Raw genomic sequence first — 6,712 nt, 5'->3', positions numbered from 1 at the left:
TCAAGTAGCTGGGGTTTTTGCTTGGGCCTAATCCATACGGTCTTATGGATTTCCTCCTAGTCTGAAGACGAATGTGCTAGAAACCATAAAGCAAAAACATGTCCTGCAGCCTAGCCTTGCCTTGCCTGTCCTTGCCTGTCCTAGCCTTGCCTTATGTCCTTCTCATCCTGTTCTCTGTCCCATCCTCTCTCACTAACCCCTCGTCTGGCTGCATGTCTCTTCTTTCCTTTTCTCTCACTCTCCTGCTTCCTGCCTCTTTTCTTGCAATTCCTCCATCTCAGTCGTGCAGCCCAATACTTCTTTTTATTCTTCCTTCTTTTTCTCCTGCTCCCTTCGCTCTCTCCCTCTGTCCCATATCTGTCTTCCCGACTTGTCTCTTGGAGACTTTGGGCCAAACTGGCCCCAAGTCTGGGCATGGTTTGACAAGTTTTCAGAGGCCTGGCTGGTGGCAGCAGGGACACCAGGCTGTGACAGGCCCGGGGCTGACAGGCTCCCCATCCCCTAGGGGGCGCCTGGCTGCCACACCCAGCTGACATAGAACCTTTGTCACAATGCCCGCTACCGAGGCGAGGATGCGGTGGCTCTGCAGGTGACGGGGACACTGCAGGACTTGGTGTCAGCTCAGCAATTTCTCACTTCCCCTAAGAAGCGGAATTGTGCAAATTGCTGCCTTTGCTCTTGAAAGGATGTCATCAGGTGGGTGTTTTGGTGTCATACACTGAAAACAGAGCAGAAACTGTGAAATATTCCCATGATATGCATGGTCCCTGCCCCAAAGCACCATGATTCAGCCTAAGGAGATCCGCAGCTTATTTTTTGGTACTGCCAGCAGATTGTGGAAGTACGGTATAAAAACCATCCTTATGGAGAGATCTTGGTATTTTAGGCTTAGTCTAAGTGTCTCAAGTAGCTGGGGTTTTTGCTTGGGCCTAATCCATACGGTCTTATGGCTTTCCTCCTAGTCTGAAGACGAATGTGCTAGAAACTATAAAGCAAAAACATGTCCTGCAGCCTAGCCTTGCCTTGCCTGTCCTTGCCTGTCCTAGCCTTGCCTTATGTCCTTCTCATCCTGTTCTCTGTCCCATCCTCTCTCACTAACCCCTCGTCTGGCTGCATGTCTCTTCTTTCCTTTTCTCTCACTCTCCTGCTTCCTGCCTCTTTTCTTGCGATTCCTCCATCTCAGTCCTGCAGCCCAACACTACTTTTTATTCTTCCTTCCCTTTCTCATGCTCCCTTCGCTTTCTCCCTCTGTCCCATATCTGTCTTCCCGACCTGTCTCTTTGAGACTTTGGACCAAACTGGCCCCAAGTCTGGGCATGGTTTGACAAGTTTTCAGAGGCCTGGCTGGTGGCAGCAGGGACACCAGGCAGTGACAGGCCCGGGGCTGACAGGCTCCCCATCCCCTAGGGGGCGCTTGGCTGCCACACCCAGCTGACATAGAACCATTGTCACAATGCCCGCTACCGTGGCGAGGATGCGGTGGCTCTGCAGGAGACGGGGACACTGCAGGTATTGGTGTCAGCTCAGCAATTTCTCACTTCCCCTAAGAAGCGGAATTCTGCAAATTGCTGCCTTTGCTCTTGAAAGGATGTCATCAGGTGGGTGTTTTGGTGTCATACACTGAAAACAGAGCAGAAACTGTGAAATATTCCCATGATATGCATGGTCCCTGCCCCAAAGCACCATGACTCAGCCTAAGGAGATCTGCAGCTTATTTTTTGGTACTGCCAGCAGATTGTGGAAGTACAGTATAAAAACCATCCTTATGGAGAGATCTTGGTATTTTAGGCTTAGTCTAAGTGTCTCAAGTAGCTGGGGTTTTTGCTTGGGCCTAATCCATACGGTCTTATGGCTTTCCTCCTAGTCTGAAGACGAATGTGCTAGAAACTATAAAGCAAAAACATGTCCTGCAGCCTAGCCTTGCCTTGCCTGTCCTTGCCTGTCCTAGCCTTGCCTTATGTCCTTCTCATCCTGTTCTCTGTCCCATCCTCTCTCACTAACCCCTCGTCTGGCTGCATGTCTCTTCTTTCCTTTTCTCTCACTCTCCTGCTTCCTGCCTCTTTTCTTGCAATTCCTCCATCTCACTCCTGCAGCCCAACACTACTTTTTATTCTTCCTTCCCTTTCTCCTGCTCCCTTCGCTTTCTCCCTCTGTCCCATATCTGTCTTCCCGACTTGTCTCTTGGAGACTTTGGGCCAAACTAGCCCCAAGTCTGGGCATGGTTTGACAAGTTTTCAGAGGCCTGGCTGGTGGCAGCAGGGACACCAGGCAGTGACAGGCCCGGGGCTGACAGGTTCCCCATCCCCTAGGGGGCGCTTGGCTGCCACACCCAGCTGACATAGAACCATTGTCACAATGCCCGCTACCGTGGCGAGGATGCGGTGGCTCTGCAGGTGACAGGGACACTGCAGGACTTGGTGTCAGCTCAGCAATTTCTCACTTCCCCTAAGAAGCGGAATTGTGCAAATTGCTGCCTTTGCTCTTGAAAGGATGTCATCAGGTGGGTGTTTTGGTGTCATACACTGAAAACAGAGCAGAAACTGTGAAATATTCCCATGATATGCATGGTCCCTGCCCCAAAGCACCATGACTCAGCCCAAGGAGATCTGCAGCTTATTTTTTGGTACTGCCAGCAGATTGTGGAAGTACAGTATAAAAACCATCCTTATGGAGAGATCTTGGTATTTTAGGCTTAGTCTAAGTGTCTCAAGTAGCTGGGGTTTTTGCTTGGGCCTAATCCATACGGTCTTATGGCTTTCCTCCTAGTCTGAAGACGAATGTGCTAGAAACCATAAAGCAAAAACATGTCCTGCAGCCTAGCCTTGCCTTGCCTGTCCTTGCCTGTCCTAGCCTTGCCTTATGTCCTTCTCATCCTCTTCTCTGTCCCATCCTCTCTCACTAACCCCTCGTCTGGCTGCATGTCTCTTCTTTCCTTTTCTCTCACTCTCCTGCTTCCTGCCTCTTTTCTTGCAATTCCTCCATCTCAGTCGTGCAGCCCAATACTTCTTTTTATTCTTCCTTCTTTTTCTCCTGCTCCCTTCGCTCTCTCCCTCTGTCCCATATCTTTCTTCCCGACTTGTCTCTTGCAGACTTTGGGCCAAACTGGCCCCAAGTCTGGGCATGGTTTGACATGTTTTCAGAGGCCTGGCTGGTGGCAGCAGGGACACCAGGCAGTGACAGGCCCGGGGCTGACAGGCTCCCCATCCCCTAGGGGGCGCCTGGCTGCCACACCCAGCTGACATAGAACCTTTGTCACAATGCCCGCTACCGTGGCGAGGATGCGGTGGCTCTGCAGGTGACAGGGACACTGCAGGACTTGGTGTCAGCTCAGCAATTTCTCACTTCCCCTAAGAAGCGGAATTGTGCAAATTGCTGCCTTTGCTCTTGAAAGGATGTCATCAGGTGGGTGTTTTGGTGTCATACACTGAAAACAGAGCAGAAACTATGAAATATTCCCATGATATGCATGGTCCCTGCCCCAAAGCACCATGACTCAGCCTAAGGAGATCTGCAGCTTCTTTTTTTGTACTGCCAGCAGATTGTGGAAGTACAGTATAAAAACCATCCTTATGGAGAGATCTTGGTATTTTAGGCTTAGTCTAAGTGTCTCAAGTAGCTGGGGTTTTTGCTTGGGCCTAATCCATACGGTCTTATGGCTTTCCTCCTAGTCTGAAGACGAATGTGCTAGAAACTATAAAGCAAAAACATGTCCTGCAGCCTAGCCTTGCCTTGCCTGTCCTTGCCTGTCCTAGCCTTGCCTTATGTCCTTCTCATCCTGTTCTCTGTCCCATCCTCTCTCACTAACCCCTCGTCTGGCTGCATGTCTCTTCTTTCCTTTTCTCTCACTCTCCTGCTTCCTGCCTCTTTTCTTGCGATTCCTCCATCTCAGTCCTGCAGCCCAACACTACTTTTTATTCTTCCTTCCCTTTCTCATGCTCCCTTCGCTTTCTCCCTCTGTCCCATATCTGTCTTCCCGACCTGTCTCTTTGAGACTTTGGACCAAACTGGCCCCAAGTCTGGGCATGGTTTGACAAGTTTTCAGAGGCCTGGCTGGTGGCAGCAGGGACACCAGGCAGTGACAGGCCCGGGGCTGACAGGCTCCCCATCCCCTAGGGGGCGCTTGGCTGCCACACCCAGCTGACATAGAACCATTGTCACAATGCCCGCTACCGTGGCGAGGATGCGGTGGCTCTGCAGGAGACGGGGACACTGCAGGTATTGGTGTCAGCTCAGCAATTTCTCACTTCCCCTAAGAAGCGGAATTGTGCAAATTGCTGCCTTTGCTCTTGAAAGGATGTCATCAGGTGGGTGTTTTGGTGTCATACACTGAAAACAGAGCAGAAACTGTGTAATATTCCCATGATATGCATGGTCCCTGCCCCAAAGCACCATGACTCAGCCTAAGGAGATCTGCAGCTTATTTTTTGGTACTGCCAGCAGATTGTGGAAGTACAGTATAAAAACCATCCTTATGGAGAGATCTTGGTATTTTAGGCTTAGTCTAAGTGTCTCAAGTAGCTGGGGTTTTTGCTTGGGCCTAATCCATACGGTCTTATGGCTTTCCTCCTAGTCTGAAGACGAATGTGCTAGAAACTATAAAGCAAAAACATGTCCTGCAGCCTAGCCTTGCCTTGCCTGTCCTTGCCTGTCCTAGCCTTGCCTTATGTCCTTCTCATCCTGTTCTCTGTCCCATCCTCTCTCACTAACCCCTCGTCTGGCTGCATGTCTCTTCTTTCCTTTTCTCTCACTCTCCTGCTTCCTGCCTCTTTTCTTGCAATTCCTCCATCTCACTCCTGCAGCCCAACACTACTTTTTATTCTTCCTTCCCTTTCTCCTGCTCCCTTCGCTTTCTCCCTCTGTCCCATATCTGTCTTCCCGACTTGTCTCTTGGAGACTTTGGGCCAAACTAGCCCCAAGTCTGGGCATGGTTTGACAAGTTTTCAGAGGCCTGGCTGGTGGCAGCAGGGACACCAGGCAGTGACAGGCCCGGGGCTGACAGGTTCCCCATCCCCTAGGGGGCGCTTGGCTGCCACACCCAGCTGACATAGAACCATTGTCACAATGCCCGCTACCGTGGCGAGGATGCGGTGGCTCTGCAGGTGACAGGGACACTGCAGGACTTGGTGTCAGCTCAGCAATTTCTCACTTCCCCTAAGAAGCGGAATTGTGCAAATTGCTGCCTTTGCTCTTGAAAGGATGTCATCAGGTGGGTGTTTTGGTGTCATACACTGAAAACAGAGCAGAAACTGTGAAATATTCCCATGATATGCATGGTCCCTGCCCCAAAGCACCATGACTCAGCCCAAGGAGATCTGCAGCTTATTTTTTGGTACTGCCAGCAGATTGTGGAAGTACAGTATAAAAACCATCCTTATGGAGAGATCTTGGTATTTTAGGCTTAGTCTAAGTGTCTCAAGTAGCTGGGGTTTTTGCTTGGGCCTAATCCATACGGTCTTATGGCTTTCCTCCTAGTCTGAAGACGAATGTGCTAGAAACCATAAAGCAAAAACATGTCCTGCAGCCTAGCCTTGCCTTGCCTGTCCTTGCCTGTCCTAGCCTTGCCTTATGTCCTTCTCATCCTCTTCTCTGTCCCATCCTCTCTCACTAACCCCTCGTCTGGCTGCATGTCTCTTCTTTCCTTTTCTCTCACTCTCCTGCTTCCTGCCTCTTTTCTTGCAATTCCTCCATCTCAGTCGTGCAGCCCAATACTTCTTTTTATTCTTCCTTCTTTTTCTCCTGCTCCCTTCGCTCTCTCCCTCTGTCCCATATCTTTCTTCCCGACTTGTCTCTTGCAGACTTTGGGCCAAACTAGCCCCAAGTCTGGGCATGGTTTGACAAGTTTTCAGAGGCCTGGCTGGTGGCAGCAGGGACACCAGGCAGTGACAGGCCCGGGGCTGACAGGCTCCCCATCCCCTAGGGGGCGCCTGGCTGCCACACCCAGCTGACATAGAACCTTTGTCACAATGCCCGCTACCGTGGCGAGGATGCGGTGGCTCTGCAGGTGACAGGGACACTGCAGGACTTGGTGTCAGCTCAGCAATTTCTCACTTCCCCTAAGAAGCGGAATTGTGCAAATTGCTGCCTTTGCTCTTGAAAGGATGTCATCAGGTGGGTGTTTTGGTGTCATACACTGAAAACAGAGCAGAAACTATGAAATATTCCCATGATATGCATGGTCCCTGCCCCAAAGCACCATGACTCAGCCTAAGGAGATCTGCAGCTTCTTTTTTTGTACTGCCAGCAGATTGTGGAAGTACAGTATAAAAACCATCCTTATGGAGAGATCTTGGTATTTTAGGCTTAGTCTAAGTGTCTCAAGTAGCTGGGGTTTTTGCTTGGGCCTAATCCATACGATCTTATGGCTTTCCTCCTAGTCTGAAGACGAATGTGCTAGAAACTATAAAGCAAAAACATGTCCTGCAGCCTAGCCTTGCCTTGCCTGTCCTTGCCTGTCCTAGCCTTGCCTTATGTCCTTCTCATCCTGTTCTCTGTCCCATCCTATCTCACTAACCCCTCGTCTGGCTGCATGTCTCTTCTTTCCTTTTCTCTCACTCTCCTGCTTCCTGCCTCTTTTCTTGCAATTCCTCCATCTCACTCCTGCAGCCCAACACTACTTTTTATTCTTCCTTCCCTTTCTCCTGCTCCCTTCGCTTTCTCCCTCTGTCCCATATCTGTCTTCCCGACTTGTCTCTTGGAGACTTTGGGCCAAACT

Source organism: Columba livia, unplaced genomic scaffold, assembly GCF_036013475.1.
Source record: "Columba livia isolate bColLiv1 breed racing homer unplaced genomic scaffold, bColLiv1.pat.W.v2 Scaffold_103, whole genome shotgun sequence".
NCBI classification, from domain to species: Eukaryota; Metazoa; Chordata; class Aves; order Columbiformes; family Columbidae; genus Columba; species Columba livia.
This window is presented reverse-complemented; position numbering follows the sequence as displayed.